Here is a 16,759-nt window from a genome sequence, read left to right as displayed (position 1 = left end):
GTTACGGTGACGTTTCACTTCGTGAACGCGGGTGACGCGAAAGTGTATGAATGCTATAGTGCGCACAACGCTATAGGCCATTGGTGCGCCTAGACGCCTACACTGTCCGCATCGGAGATTGCATTCAAGAAAAGGCTCGCGCGGCCGCGCCATACGCAGCAGCCGCCGGAGTAGAAGGCCCCGTTGTAAGCATTCGCTTACTATCTGAATTATCTACCGTGGTGTCAGCGCGCAGAGGCAAACATGAACGCTTCACAGTCGATGACCGAGGACCCTCGCTGTGAAAATGCTGGCGTGAGGAATCGCGGCAGCAGCAGCGAACGAAGTGACCTTCGTACAGCGCCGTCTATCGTCCGGCGCCATAGTGGTATATGGGATCGCGCTGAAGGGTGCACGGCGAACGTGATGTTGACGACGAGCAGCAAGTTTTTGCGCTTTCTCAAGAGGTGTCAACAAGTTCTTTGTATTAGGAAACTTCTTAGTGTCATCACTAAGCTTTTAGCTTCGACATAACCGTAGTATCGAACGGCGACGGGCTTAGAGGCGGTCCGACAGCTCTGCCTACGATCGAAATAGGAGGCGAGTCAAGTCTGAACATTTTCGATACGCAACGTATACATGTAACGTGTTATTATTGTATGTCTAGCCTTGAACTCTGTTAAGGTATCACTCAGGCGAAAACAATCAGGTGTCTCCATGTCCCATGCGGTGTGCCGCACCAGCGTACATCCCAATCCAGGTAAGTGCGAAGCTCCGAGGAGCGTTTTGCCAGCTTTCGTGCTCCTAAAATTTTCGCGGTACGAACATTGTTTCTGGCATCCGGACATCAAGCTTTACAAAACAAAGAACTGTAAAATAACTCGCTCAAAGGGCTGTTAACACGGAAAAAATGAGCTGATGATAGTGGCCGCGCCTATGCCACGATCAATCAGACGCACGCGACGCGTCGAAAGATTATGCGCTCATAGGTCTCGAATGGTGCCTGTGCGTGCAAGGTCATCTCGCCCAACCGAGACAGCTGAAAAACGAACAACTGCCCTTTGCAACAGCAACTTTATTTTCTGCAGTAATACAGCGCACGATGGAGCGGGGTCGACAGCTTGCCGGCGAGATTCTGAAGCACAGGGGAGCCCATGTGAACTAGGGCCGGCCGGCACACGGTAGGCATGGTTTTGGTTACAGAATGCAAAAGAACACACCTTCATTTCTTGGCGCGTACTGTTTTCATAATACGTCCTCGGTCAACTTCCACCAGAACATTGGTTGCCAAGCATGGTAATCTTAGAACACGTTTCAGGAGAGTAAGTTTAATGTGCGTGCACGAAAAAATAGTTAACTTCATCCATTCGCAATAGCTGACCGACTCGAATGCGCACCTTTCTGTCATATCCCATATTTGATCATGGGTGCCGAGTATTGAGTCCGTCGCCTAGCGCCCATAATATAATATTTGGGGTTTTACGTGCCAAAACCACTTTCTGATTATGAGGCACGCCGTAGTGGAGGACTCCGGAAATTTTGACCACCTGGGGTTCTTTGACGTGCACCTAAATCTAAGCACACGGGTGTTTTCGCATTTCGCCCCCATCGAAATGCGGCCGCCGTGGCCGGGATTCGATCCCGCGACCTCGTGCTCAGCAGCCCAACACCATAGCCACTGAGCAACCACGGCGGGTGCCTAGCGCTCACTGCGAACAAAACCTTCCGAAGAGACACGCGATGGCAACAAGTCCTTGTATGCCGACAATACAAAGCGGACGCTTCTCTGCTATCACAGCGGCGGTGTCCACGAAGTCGCCGCGAATTGAAGATGCACTTCAGGCTTGCTTCCGAAAGTTATTTTTTCAGCCTAAATACAGCAGAGTGGTAGCCCGTCGACCTTGAGTCATCTGACATCGCATAAATCCCAGACAGAGCACGCTAGAATCGCACTAATTCGCAATTCAACCGCTACCTTTCGAAGCTGCCGCTAGAAGATAAACGGAATACGCACATACCAGTGCGAGGAGGCGCGGTGCGCTGGTTCGAGGCTACGTTCCTCCTCGCTGATAAAACGGTCTGTAGCTTCAACGCAAACTGAGCGGTGAGAACACGGCGCACGCAAAGCTATGAGCCGTCGGCCCACCTAAGCTGTGCCCCCCCTCCCCCTCCCCCCAAAGCAGACCGCTTTCAAGATAAAGCCCGCGCGACCGCGCGCGGCCGAATTACAACGCCGTTCTCCCTCCCCTCCACCGGTGTTAGGCGCGCGAAGGAATACGGCGCGCTCCCTCCCCTTGCGCACGCGAGATTGAGCCATTGAGCCGCCATCGTCGGCTCAAGGTCGCACGCTTTAACTCACATACAAGTGTACGGCACGCGAGATCGATGTTTTCGCGAGACGATCGAACACGGTACGTATGCATAGCAAAGAAAACCTATAGCAACTGCCGCAGGAGGTCAACCCAGCGCGCCTCCCCCTACCTTCCCCCTCCGCGATGCTTCGCCTCATTTCTCCATCGCCAATTTGCTCAATGTTACCTACACATTCCTCTAGCTGGGATTACATTGCCTCGCGCTCAGCGCCCTCCTTCGTAGTTTCCCCGGCCCGAGACTCTGTTCACGTCCAGGCGCCTTCCTCGTTCGCTTGCTTCGCGGCTTCAGACAGATACCGCCGACTTTACGAGCTGGCCAGTTACGCTTGCGCGTGAAAACCGCGCCGTCGGACAGTGTGGTGGTATCGCTAGCAGGGTAGTACCGTTCAGTACTGCATGGTGGCACGGTGGTAAAGGGAGCGTTTAGGGAGCGTTCTTGCATTCTTCCTTCGTGGCAGCTAGCGCTTTGAGACGCTGTCGTTGTGACGCGAGACTTGTGACGCTATCAGATGTGGTGGCAGGCGCTGCACGGGGTTCCGAATGCGCTGCTTGAGGAAGTGGCGCTCGAAGTACAGGTTGGCTTCTGCGTACGGATAAGGCATGTTGGCAAGGAGGAGCTCCCTCCGCAACAGAGTGCAATATAGTGCCGCAAATAATTACCTCCCAATGCATGCTTAACGTATCCTTGAAAAGCCAGCAGGGTCGGTTCTTCATAATTTTATTTTACAGCGAAGCTGTATACCTCTACCGTCCAAGAAAATTTTCGTGTCGTAAGCAAGAAACTTCCCATACGTGTACCGTCCCGAAGATAGTGCAATGCCGGGCCGACCCGCGGCGGAGGTGAATCAGGCGTGAAGCACTCTCCATACGTGGGCCTATCCCGAAGACAGTGCCATGCCGGGCCGACCCGCGGCGAAGGTGAAGCAGGCATGAAGCACTCCCCATACGTGGGCCGATCCCGAAAATAGTGCAATGCCGGGCCGACCCGCGGCGGAGGTGAAGCAGGGGTTAAGGGACCCACATACACAGCTTCGCTGGTCAACCCTCTTCACAGAGTGGAAGATCACCAAGACTTTTTTTCGTTATCCATTAATAGCAAACATTTCAGTAGCGCAATTTCAGGCTGTTACAGTCAGCCTGCAGGGGTACGGTTCTGGAAAGCTATCTCAAGCCGCTGCAGGTGCTTCGATCGATCCGCGGTGGTGGCGCCCTTCAGAGAACCGGCGAAAACGACAGCACTAGCCAACCATGAACTTCTTTCGGAGAACTGGAGACCACGACAGCGTTAATCCACCATGAGAATCGGCGACGGCAGCATTGCTGGCCACGTTTGGCGGACCGTGTATTATTGGTTGATTTGTCGTGGCCTTCATGGTCTCTTTGCAGCAAGAAGAGCTTCTCTAACAAAAGGGTGCTTTGCGGGACGTTTTCCTCGGGCCCCAAGATTCGTCACAGTCTGTTGACACTCGTGGCGACTACCGGAGAAAGTCAGCTCTGGAATAAAAAGGCGCCGGCTGGGGCAAGCGTGACCACCTAGCTACGAGGACCAGCTCAATTCGGTTTCTCGGAATCCAAAGTGCGTACGTGTATGTGTGAGCCCTCCCCCTCAAAAGGCGGGTCGGCTACGATGCCGTTGGACGCTACGAATCGGCGGTGAACTGCCGTTTTTCCCTCACCTAGGGATCTAGGGAGGACAGAGTGTTTATAAGCAGCTGTTGTGCGGCTGCTAGGGCGTGCTCGTGCTCGTGCGCGAGAAGCAGTGTGCTTGGAGCTGCGTGCTGTATGCTTCGTCTTGCGTGCTCCATTTGGGAGTCACGCTAGACTGTCGAATGTATCTCTTGTTTTAAGTTAATAAATCCCGTACGCCTAGTTCCTCCCAAGTTCCTCCCTACGACCTACAAGGCATATGGGTGTCAGACTTTGTGTTCAAAGCGTTAGATTAAAGAGTATGAAGGACGTTTAATGCTTTTTACCCTCACATTTATGCGTTATGGTTGCCCATAGTGTTAATTAAATTTGCAGACAAAATTTGTAGGCAAACCGGAGCCAGTATAGAGGCCCTGGCGCCTTCCTCTTTCGCTTGCTTTGCGGTTTCAGACAGACACCTCCGATTTCACGAGCTGGCCAGCTACGCTTGCGCGTGAAATTGGGGACTTTGATGCATGTGCGTCGTTGGCTGTTCTTTGATTGACATTTGATACTGAGCACCGCTGGATGAAAAGTATTTGAATACAGATTATGCACCAAAGAGCCACCAGCTCCCATAAGAATGTTGCGATTGCGAGTTTCCAAAACTATATAGGCGTCGAACGTGACAAAAAAACGAAGGAAATGTATGAAGCTTTCCCTGGAACGTCGGTATTGGGTAGCATAGACATGGCGTCGTTCCTCTTGTTTGTTGCGTTCGGCAGCGTGTCGCTGTAGCTCTGCGCAGCGCCGTTCATTTGTTTCTGGCGTAATCTGTATTCACGCTGATACTCTGCATTCCTGGGTCTGCGGTCGTCTTGGCGCCATTACGGTAAATGCGAAAGCGCTGCGGCGACGCGAACTGCTGCGGAAAGCTATGCAACGTGAACTGATGAGGCAAGCAAAGTACCGCAGGCGCTGCAGGCGGTGCTAGGTGCGCTGACGACGTTCCGGTCTGAAGCCGCGGCTGATCCACATTTCTGGTACGTTCCTGATTGCATTTTTATAACTGCTAGTAGCTACAGCGGGGCGGGGCGTTTCTCGAGGCGCTCGACGTTTCTGCGCAGGCGCGAGTAAGAGCGGGTGCGAGAGAGAAAATCTGGGGGCCTTTGCTCCTTAAATACCTGACTCTGCCTAGGCAGTATACGGTGGAGAAGCTCCTTTGCGCGTGTTGTATGCGTTTGTCCCTAAGCGTGCCGGCATTGCGGAGTGGGGCCGAGTTTGTTTGCGCTCGGACGCTGGCTGCCGGCGCGGCGAAACAGGTGAACCAGCGCGCGCTGACGACCCATTTGGTGATCGCTGTATCTAAAGGTACGTCGGACAGACTTTCTCGCGCGTGCGGCGCTGGTGCTGAGTCAGTCATGCCTGATTATAGCTTTGTCGCGCCTTCCGGCACTTTACCTTTAATAAAAAAGAAAAAAAAGAAAAACACTGATTTTCCCGGAGGAGCAATAGGGGCCGTAGCAGAGGCCGGGCCTGCTCTCCTGGGTTTTTCAGAAGCATTTTGAGTGGTCCCCTTTGAGTGAAACAAACGCACAGCGCCTCAGCAACCACGGTTGACCGAGATTGCCTGATGTCACGCCGTGAGGATTATTGGCTTTGCGTCTCGTCCACGTTACGTTAGGTTAGCTTAGGTTTAGGTTACGTTCACGTCAGTTTAGGTTACGTTAGGTTAGCGTAAAAGGCGTTAGGGTGGCGCGGCGTATTCTCACAACAGTTACGTCATGAGCATTATTGTCTTTTTGTCTCGGCCTCTTTAGGTTACGTTAACGTAGGTTAGGTTAGCGTAAAACGTGTCGAGCGTCAACGGCGCCCTTTCAGCCACTCGCGTTCAACCGCGGTTGCTAAGGCGCTCTGCCTTCTAGATTTTCAATATAGTATGCGTATCGGCCTCTTTCACGTCGTTTGCTACGAGTTGCCCTACTGATCCGACGGAAACACCTGCTATGTTATCACCTGTTTGACCGCGCCGGCAGCTAGCATCCAAGCGTAAACAAACTCGACACCACTCCGCAGTGCCGACACGGCTAGGGAAAAACACATAGAACACGCGCTAAGAAACTCCTCCGTAGTACCTAGGCAGAGTCATATATTGAAGGAGCAAAAGCCCCCACATTTTCTCTCTCGCACACCGCTCTTACTCGCGCATGCGCGCAAACGTCCGGCGTCTGCGCAAGTGTCACGCCCCGCTGTGCTTGACTGTACACGTCACGTGGTCACGGAGACGCGCTCGTGCCACTGCTCGCGCGATCGTCGTCTTCTTCCTCCACAGCTTGCTGGCTCTATCTTGAAAGCGATCGTCTTACACGAAGGAGGGACGGACGGACAGTTTTCTCGTTGGGTAACCATAGAAACGCTTACCCATTTAAAACGACCTTGTAAAGTCCCAGCCTTAATTATCACTGGACCACAAGCCGATCACAGCTGCTAGGGCGCCCGCATGCCAAAAATGCGACGGCAATATAGCTGGTTGGCTGTCGAGGTTTATCGTCACTAACGCACTGAGCTAATATGAGACGTCAAGGAAAACTCCGGATTACCTTTGACTAAACAGTGTTGTAACCTCAGCGCTGACGCCCGTTGTTGCACCTGGGTCGCAAGCCCCAAGGGTAGCGTTGGCCTGGCGGCCTGGGGCACAACTGGAAGCATCCGAAGGTCCCGGCAAAGCATGAGTCGACTGGTAACAGAACAACTTGTTTATTCAAGCACAGCATAAGAGCGGGCGGTCAGGTCGACCGAAGTGGAGAGACTGGAGAGCACGTTACTCAACAGAAGAAATCGGAGCCTCTCCCTTGGCGTCCGGGGGCAGCTGCTTTTATACTCTCGCAGTTGAGGGCAAGAAGGAACGCCTCTATAGACGCGCACGTGACTGTGCCGCTCGGGAACGTTGGGATGAGTAGGTGGCGCATCCGCCGGGCCGGCGCCGCTCGGGCACGTTGGGAAGAGTAGGTGACGCATCCGCGGGGCCGGCGCCGCTCGGGAACGTTGGGAAGAGTAGGTGACGCATCCGCCGGGCCGGCGCCGCTCAGACCTCCTCGCCTCACAGTTGGGGGAGCTCCTCTCCCCGGCTGCCGCGCTTTGACAAGCGTGGGCACCAACATGCACACACACACACACGCACACCGAAGACACGTGGCATTGGAACATGCCTGGACGCGCTTGGCGGGGAGGCGTAGCAGCGGCGCCGAACGGGCCAAAATGTCTGCCGCTTTGAACGAAGCCCCAGCCTCCGTTGCATCCGCGCCGGCTATACCGCGCGTCGTAGGCGAAACGTAACAACAGCTATCAACCAGCTACCCAATTCTGCATGAACGAGTGACTTAGCATTCCTCACTCGTAGGAATATGGCGTCTGCAGTTGGGAAACGAACCCACGACCTTGTGCTCGGCAGCGTAACGCCAATGTCGGAAATCATCCGACTGCCGCTTCGCGTTATTCAATATGTGTCTGTAACATCCCATGGTTATACCGACACGTAGTGTAAACACATAACGCATTTACGGCATGGCGTCTGCGTGCATATTTCACACCACGACGCTGTTATCATGACTGAAATGCGCATTCGCTTGCACGGGTATTCTCGTGCGGCCACTTGTTTACTTGATACCGTACATTGCCTTCAATAATTTTTTGAAAAGAGAGAAGGAAAGGGCGTGTAGAAAGGCACGAATGATAGCCAGCGGTAGCTCTCTGCACGGGGGAAAGGGTGAGAATATAGAAAGAGATAAAGCAATGGAGCACAAGAGAAGTAAATCACTTGCGTTATCCAGCGGTAGCAGGCAGCGTTCTTAGTCTCGAAAGAGATTACGCAAAATGTTCTTCCTGGATATAAGTCCCGATGCATGAGGAACCATCCGTGGAATCTGTTCAAGCATAACGCTGCCGTCAGCTTTCGTGAAATACGACACAAATCGGCTTGAAAATCCAGGATGCAGCGCTACGTGTTATCCTCTACCACAGGATGTTCTACCTTCATCTCCGCATTTGGGCAAAGAATGGCGGCTTTTACGACAACCCGAGAAGACGGTTACTTTCTCCACGTATCTTGGAGAGGTGCACGCAGCCTTTCGGATGCAAGGGTAAAGTATACGCTTCAAGGGAAAATTTATTTTCTAAGTTTCGTAAAACAAGTCGGCATAATAAGCACTCACATCAAACGTGATTATGACCCTGAGTTGCCTTCGGGTCTGAAGAAGATACCAACACATTTCTGCCAGAATTACAACGCAGTCATCGCACATTGTAGAATGCTAGCGCCGGCGACGCCACACAAAAAAAAACACGTGCGAAGCGAGTTCCACACGGGTCGCCGTCTTCTGTGCGTTTCGAGCCGCGAGGTCGAACTTGCGTACGAAGAGAGCTTCGCGACTACGAGAACGGCGCGGCCTCGCGTTTGGAGGACAATTTTTTGTGCGGAGTATGGTCTGCAGCGGGAACGCCAACCTGCACTGAAATGACGTCGTGTCACGTGACGCCCAGGCCTTGAAGTTGCCTATTAGGTCTATTCGATTCGGCGCTTCGGACTGCCCGGGAATTGCCAGCGACGCTGCGTACGCGGAGGCTCATTGGTTGAAAGGAGCGCCTCGTGCAGTCCGGGACAACAAATTGAAGGCACGCCATAGTTAACGTGTTTATTGTATACGTGTCGCACAAGGCCACGTCATGCCTTCCACTGCGATTTGGGACGACGGTTGAGAGGAAAAGCAATTACAAAGACAGAGAAAATGTAGCCTTGAGAGAAACAGTTACAATGTCCGCGGCAGGTATACTGCCCCCCCACCCCTCTCCGCCCCCACCAGCCTTTACAAGCTGTCATTATTACATATATTATCCCTTGCGAGCGGTCGTGCCAAATAATCGCCCGGAGTAAAATGTCGCGTCACCGCGGGGATGCAGCGCGATGCGATTGCGAGGCTCAGCCATCTGCCAACGCGGCGCGCGCCGACGAAGACGCCCCGCTGCGAAAAACGCAGCCAGGCGTTGAGGAATCGCACAAGCACACATCGTTGATATGTGGGCGAGCTTGAAGCCTGCGCGCGTGCTTAGTTGCAAAGGTCGTCACTTTCGTCACATTCCCCGCGCGATCGCAACTATCCGGCGCTGCGCTTCGGCGCGCGAAGATGGCGGGAAGCGCTTTAATATCAAGGTTAAAGAGCACGGCGCCAATTTGGACAAGAAGCTCGAGCTGCAAAGACGCGGGTTCTACCGCAGACATGTTTCTGTGCGTAGCAAAGGTACAAGGTTCTGTCCACTCTAAAAAAAAAAAATATTGCACCCTTTGGAGCTTAGCTTGTTCCCCAACAATAATATGCATCCATCTTGCGTGAATTTCCTTTCTCTAGCTAGGCTCCCGGTAGTTTAATGCAACTAAAGGCAACCGCGTGTCAGCGGGACAGAGCGTTCCTGACAGGAAAGTAGCAAGCGCAGTGTGTTAGACGAAGGAACTGCACGCAAGATGACGATTACTGCTAGGGAACAAGCCTCAAAGCGCGTGCAATTTGAGCGTACGAGTTCCGGATTTTCGCAGCAGACCGCGTGTATTAGGGCCCAGTCAGGGTTTCCGCTATGGACTTGCAGCTATTTATTGCGCATGCACAGAGACGCATCCTAATTTTTCGCGCCTGCGCAGTGTCGACGCATGCACTCTCACTGTACGCCGCATAGTTAGCATAGGGAGCGCGTCTGTGATGTAGGGGCAAGGAGGTGAAAGAAAAACTGCTGGAGTAGAAGTCGCCTACACCGGCCTATGGGGTTGGGTGAAGCCGGCGGCGGCTATCTTGCGGGGGGGGGGGGGGGGGGGGGGGCAAGACGCGGCCTGTCAGGAGCTTCGCAGAGCTAATCGCCGACTTTTCCAGCGGTTTTAGTTGCTCAACCGATTTTCAGGTTGTAGTGCTACACTGTGTGCTTCGAGGCGAGCCATATTGCAGGCCTCCGGATAGCAGATATACGAGAACTGGGGCATTTTTCCATTTTATCGGCATCAATAAGCAGTTGCCGAAAAGTAGAAAAAAAATCGCACAATAATTAACGTTTCTTCACCTTCTTTAGTGCAGTGTAGAAATTGATCAATCTTGAAAGCTGTCAGAACAAAAAGCAATTAACTGAATATGCAGCATGAGAAATAGCAGTACATGCAACAAACATAATAAATAAGCATTCTTTATTATGTTCATTATCATCAGGCGTTGCTCTAGCATCTTCATTGCATGGAGGGTCTCGGAGCTTTGGTGGCGGCCGGTTTCCTTTAGCCTAATATATAAGATTTCCCTTTATTCTAGAGCAAGGCAGTGCTAATCTGGAACCTTAATTAAATGAGAAGGATAACGATAACGTGTCCTCTGCTTGTACGTCAACTTTCCTAAAAACACCCGAGCGCGCTAGCACATTTTCGGATCCGCACAGCACCGCGCACGGCTGCGACGACCCGAAACATACATGCTGCGGTGACTGGCATGCTTGCAAACGTCTAGTGGCCGCGTCAGATGAGCTCATGCCAACGTTTGTGCATGTCTGTTTGTGCAGAACGTCTGGAGAACAGCGATGCAAAATGGCTGACGTCGAGCTTACTTAACTTTGGCTAAGGCTTACGTGTCAGCCGTAGAGCGCGGCTCATCATAGACGTAAAGGAAGCTGGCGCTCGTTGTATAAGCGAAATAGTTCTCCGACAAGGATGCGGGATCAGGAGGCATGCAGCTGTGGCCACTGACAAGTGACTCCGTGTGTGGTGACCTTTTAATCACCAGTCACTTACGTTTACGCAAAGAGCCACTGCTCCTCCTCATCGGTACGCTTTCATTTGGCGTGTTTTTTTTTGTCTGCTCGTTTTTTTTTCTCTCTCGCATTGTAGCGAGCATCGTTTAATGTTTATGAACAGCGATCGTTTGGAATGAGCGCGTAACGACTTCGCTGCCAACCTTGCTATACACAAGCGCCAAAGACGCTTCCAGAGCACCTATGGTTCCTCGCCATGTGTGTATTATAACAGAGTCATATAAGCGGAAGGGTCCAAACATTGGTTCTCGAAATGACAGGGCATTTGTACAGTGTTCGCTTCTTATGCGCGTAATATTCTGTTCATTGCGACAGCTCAGTGTCCAGCTGTTCACTGAATGGCACCTCCGCTGTTGCTTTGGAAATCCAAACAATATCGCAATTCGCCGTTGAATTTGGGCGCGGACGAAGATGCGATGATTCTAGCTAGACGGCCGACTACAGCAAGGTTGCCATGACACTCGTGGAAAAAGATGCTGTGCTCTTTAAGAATGCCGTGGCATCTATAGTTGTACCGTCGCAGCACGTCATCTGTCGAAAGAGAGAATACAGATATATTGGTTCAGCACTTCGTTCCCTACAGACCTGCACCTTATGGCTCCAGGACGGCCTTGATATGCAATTCCGGTGTTTCCTGGGATATTACAACAAGGGCAGGACAGGAAGTTAGCGCCTATGGAGCTCCCTGTGGAGATGGTGTACACATCGAGCATGCCGCGGGCGTGCGCACGTCGGCGCCATGTGCGCGAGGTCGACGGTGCAATTAAGAACTTAGCACGGTATCACGCGACGTTGAAGCTCCCGAACGCCAGCGCACAACGTGCAGATGCAGTTTGTCTCGCCGGACATGAGAAACGGGAACGCGCGAGCTCAAGTCGGTTTCAAGAAGCCCTATAGGCTGCAGTAAGTCTGTAACAGACGCTCTGTCCACACTCGAAAGAAGAAAAGAGCGCGGAAGATAGCGCCTACTTGTATCGCACGCGCCCCGCTGCGCCTATTCGTAGGACACCGCACTCGCCCGATGAAATCCGAATCAGGGAAGCGAGGAGGGGGAGCTTTCCTTTATCGGCAATGTGGAGGGGCCTAATCAGATAAAAAAAGATGGAGGAAGGCGACGCGAGCGCGTCGTCGAGTCGCGCGTGGCAGGTGTCGCTGCCGCCCACTTTACAATGTTCTATCGGACCACCCCTGTTCGGCGCGCGACAAAGCGCGCGGCTGCTACGGCGGAAGCAACGCCGGCAGCCGGCGGCTTGCGCAGCGGCGGCAGCTGACATCTCGGCGGGAGGTTCACATCGACCGCGGTGGGCACGTGACCCCCGGCGTCTGCACCGGTGCGTAAGTGTGTGTGCCGGCAGCCGGGGGCCCACACGACGGCGGGCCTCAGTTTCGGCCTGGAGTCCGGACGCGGCGGTTCGGCTCTTGACGTGCAGCCTGGCTGGCACTCGGCACGCACGCTCCCTAGCTCGCGGACGTCTTTGCACGTGGCACGAGGAAGGAGCGGAGAACGAGACTTCCGGCCTGCAGCCGCCGTCCGCATCAAGGTGGGTTTCGTTGGACCCAGTTCTGCACCCGACTTGCGTCAATTAGGAAGGCATAATTAGTATTGCGGCACGGTTTGAAATAGAAGAGGTAAACGCAGACGCGCATTCCTTCTTGCGCCGAGATTCCGAAGTTTAGCTAGAGTGTAGCCTGCAGCGCCTCTATAGAGAAATATGTCGTGGATAACCGAAGTATCGTCTACTCTGCGAGACGAGAACATACTATTGTCAGCATTAGCAGACATCGACGTTTTCTTCCTGATTGGTTGACGCGCCCCGATCGTCCTGGGGAGTATTCTGTAAGTGTTCACCTAGCGGACATGTCCATTTCGTCTGCTCTGATGTTACGATTGGCTGGGCTGAGGTACACGTGAGAAGGAGACAGGCGCCCTCTGCCAATCAGCATTTCAGCAGCAGACGAAATGGACATGTCCACTAGGTAGACACTTACTGAACAGCCCGCGAAATTCGGCTATCAACACTTCTCCCGCGTCGCAATCGAAAGGCGAAGGACCATTGGTTGGTTTTTCATCTGTGGCTTCTAGTAGCTGGCCATGTTTCCCTCTCAGTCTCCTATTCGGAGCGAACGTAAGTGCTGAATCAACGTGGCTAATCGCATACGCCCTCGAATATCCAGATATTCCCTCACTGCACGCAATACATCGAGCAACGTGCGCACGCAGCGGCTTCAGGCCATATCGAAGGTTAGCACTGCAGCTCAGAAACTCCAACTTCACCTCAAGCATCAGTGTAAGAACACTGCGTGAGATCGCAGCTTTTTCCTCTAGCCCCGTTATCCTTAACTCGTATCTATAGCATCAGATCGTGGTTCTGAGAATAGGCTGGAATCGTGTCCGGGTTTTGTATTCTTTCGTTTTTTTTTCGTGGTTGTTCAACGCCCACCTACGTGAGTGAATGTGCTGAGTAGCCAGTGGCCATGAGTCATATGCCACGTTAGCTCCATCGCCTGCATGCTAAAGCCGACAACAATACTACATCGCCTTCTCTCCCTTCAAACCGTCAGCCGGTTCCCTTCTCTATATTCTAATCTCGCAGTCCTTCGTGAAAGGGCGCGCGCTGTGGCTGAACGCATTTCACCAACGTTGAGCAACGTGTCGTAAGGACGGTTGTATCACGGACAGCATTCTCGCAACCTTGCAATTGTATAGCCATCGTCTGTGAAACGCGAAAGGAGCATCGACGCAGCCCTCGCACATATATACCGTGAAATATCGAACAACCGCACTCTTCCCTTGCAAACAATTTCCTTTGTTAGGCAGCAGCAGCAACCGTGTCGAAGTATAAAAGGCAAAGCGTTTCTGGATCTGTCTTGCTGCGATCACATTGTGAAATCAGGCCACAAAAAGTTTTAATGCGGCATTGTCAAACAAAGGGAAGCGATTCAGATCGGGATCCCATTTGCTTCATATTTTGCGGTAAGTTGCGATGGATCATAGGAAAGCAGGGAACTCCAGCCTATGCCAGCTGCTCCTTTAGCGAAGCTTGGTGATTTCCGAACGAATAGTAACGCTTGTAGAACGAAAATAATTGATAAAGCTAACCCTTCTGGAAGTAAAAAAAAAAGTTTGACAGCGTCTCCCAGCCGACCGCAACTCCCTTTAGGAAGGACACCGGCGGGGCACGGCCCCTCGATCGCCAGAGCCCAGCCACACAACACGCAAACACCCGGATGTGCCCAGACGTGGCAATAAGCTTGACCGGCCGATTTTCACGATGCGTCCGCCCGGCCGTGTAAGTGTCCTCGCAACGGCCAAAATACAAGCAGGGCCGCTCATAGCTGGGCGGGCGTCGTCGTCCTCATCATCATCATCGAACCGCGGCCGGGCGAGTCCCCGCGTCGCGTGCCAGAGAGCGGGCCGCTGGCGTGAGCCCACGGCGGGTCATGGAATATTTAATAGCCCCGAATTTCGGGCCTCGATAAAGGCGAAGAGGAGGAAGCGAGGAGGGGCACACCCAATCGAGGCGCGCTGCTAAACGCCGCCGTCGCCGCTGTGCATGCCTTCTTCGTCACCCGCGCGCCGGCTGGACTTGGGCGCGCTGACGTCAAAGAGTGCGCGCTGCGCCTCCCAATCCAGGCGCCGTGCGCTGAACAATGCCTTCGTCCACACCGCACCTGCGAAGGCAGCACGGTGACGACATCGGCCAGACGCGACACAACTCGCGCTGGTATACGTGCCGGTGTGCCTCGCTGACGAGTGGGCCCCGACTCCATATGCCGGAGGAGGGAGGACGTCGAGCGAAAAGATTGAGGTTTGTTCTTGTTCCCCGCAGTTAATGACTTGTACGCAGTGTACACGGCGAACAGGCCAAGAAGCAGACGGTAAGAGAAAGTGTTCCGGGACAGTGACTTCCGGCATTCTTCGTTGCTTTTTTTCTTCCTTCTACTTATTTCGCTGAATTGTAATACAGTCCTACACGCGCTTCCGGATAGGCGAGCGAAGAGCGTAATGCGGCGAGTTCGTATTGGATTTCACCTCCAGATACAGCAGCAGCATAACAGCAATGGCGCCCACCGATGACGTAACGAACACCGTACGTGCAGCGGCGGTATCTTGTACGAGTTCAGCTTTAGAAGAGCACGGGTTGAGTCAGTGTATGCGGATATATGTCCAAATCGCCACGTTAAATGGGGGTGGGGGATCGAAGACAAATGAATGTCCAGTTAGCTCTTTCTGCGAGTCAGCTTTGCGCCGTGGCCGTTGCCCCTCGAAGCTGCGCTTGGCATTATGGCCCTTGCAAATGGCGGCAGAGGTCCTCCGATGTTGCAGCTGGCAGCTGGAGAGAAAGTTGAGCTACGCCCGTCCTGCGCCTCAGTGGCAGAAGAAAAATAAATCTCGAGTCAACTTCTTATCACCTACATCATCTCCCTCGCTTCTCTTCTACACTTAAGACTTCATCCCTCTATCCCTTCCACTGGACATGCGGGTCCTTCCTTTTAATGATAACTTACGAGTTCCATCTCTCAAGGTTAGATGCTGGGACCGGTTAGTGCAACCATGACTTTTGTCTATCGCGGCGAAAGTTTTTGGTAAGCATCGTTCTCGCTTGTTCTTGGATACACCGGTTTGATTAGCCGTATATTTCTTGATTAGATCGATGGATGAAAATAAGAAATGTACAGGAATTGTATGCGTTCGGCTGGCGGTGGACAAAAATACGGTTGGCGGTCTCTAGAATGGGGCCTTCGTCCTACATACAGTGGGCTTAAATTGGCTGGCGATGACGACACCTTTGGGGAATCGATGCGAAGAATTCTTTCAATAAGTGGATCAACAAATTAACCGCTAGGTTTGCCGTGATACGACGACGGCGATACCGTTTGACAACGCCGTGTCAGGTTTGCCTGTTCTTTTTCTGGTAAAGGTTTTAGGCAAGCGTCCGCCTTTTCGCTGTTACACCAAGGCGTTGGCGTATCTGAGTTGATGCTTCGAAACAGCGTCGGGCGGTGGTGAGACGGTGATGACTAAACGTTAGTGACGATCCGGAGAGGATCAAGTTTAAATTTTGGTCACTGCTGCGGCATGTCGGAGTAAAAAAAGAAAAAAAAAGAAAGGACAAAATAGCGAACACGTACTGATAGCCGTTTGCAGAACCGAATGGTACGTCGACGCATGTAGCTTTAAGCATCCCCATTGCATCTACCCACGCGTTTCGCTCCACAGCATGAAGACTACTTCCCACCAGTCTCTCTTGTATTAGGAGGCACTGACCTCACCCATCTCTCTAATCTCTGCTTCGCCTTTTCATTTTTTTTTTTTTGATGTCCTTCGCTTGAACTACTGTTATTCTTGTATTTTCATTAGAGAGGAAGAGCAGTGGAGAACAAGGGCGATAAGAGGAGTATCGAAGAGGACTTATCACCGAACGACGCGCAAGGCTTCGGCAGTTTCTACACCTTCGTCACGTCCTCGAGCACTCTCGCCCTTCAGCTTCTCAGTCCGGCGACCACGTGACCATGTGACCATGTGACACAACGCACGCCCTGGGGCTGACTCGAGCTGCCCGTGCAAAACTGGAACCTTTGCGTTGTTTTGTTCGTTCGGCTCGAGTTAGGAACCGGCGTGGAAGCGCCGATGGAACGAGCCGGCACCACCCTCCACCCCTCTCACCGTCTCGCCCTGCCTGCCCTTTCCTGTCTCGGCGCGGGTGCTCCCCGAAGCGTTAAATAAAGATTCACTACACTTTTTCAAGCTCCGGCGTACGTGTGCTTTACTTTCAACGTAGGCGCAATTAAGGCTGATAAAGGTCAGATAACGTATCGTGCGCGTAGTACAAGGCTTCTATATCTCGCGGGTATTTCCGTACCTATATGCAGACAGAAGACGAGACCACATTGTTACACGCAAGAATGGCGATCCGAGGCGTCTATAACGCAGCGACCTTGTTCGCTAG

At 52.8% G+C, this 16,759-nt stretch overlaps 1 long non-coding RNA gene across 1 annotated transcript; it reads left to right on the top strand.

Moving 5' to 3' along the window:
- Positions 1 to 11,347: 11,347 nt before the first annotated feature.
- Positions 11,348 to 16,557, top strand: LOC142571753 (uncharacterized). The gene is made up of 2 exons (XR_012825947.1): positions 11,348 to 12,349; positions 16,171 to 16,557. It is a non-coding gene; the product is annotated as an uncharacterized LOC142571753 (long non-coding RNA).
- The last annotated feature ends 202 nt before the right edge of the window (positions 16,558 to 16,759 follow it).

The sequence above is a fragment of the Dermacentor variabilis genome, chromosome 2 (genome assembly GCF_050947875.1).
Source record: "Dermacentor variabilis isolate Ectoservices chromosome 2, ASM5094787v1, whole genome shotgun sequence".
Classification (NCBI taxonomy): Eukaryota; Metazoa; Arthropoda; class Arachnida; order Ixodida; family Ixodidae; genus Dermacentor; species Dermacentor variabilis.
Note: the sequence above shows the minus strand (reverse complement) of the source record. Positions and strands in the feature narration are given on the sequence as shown.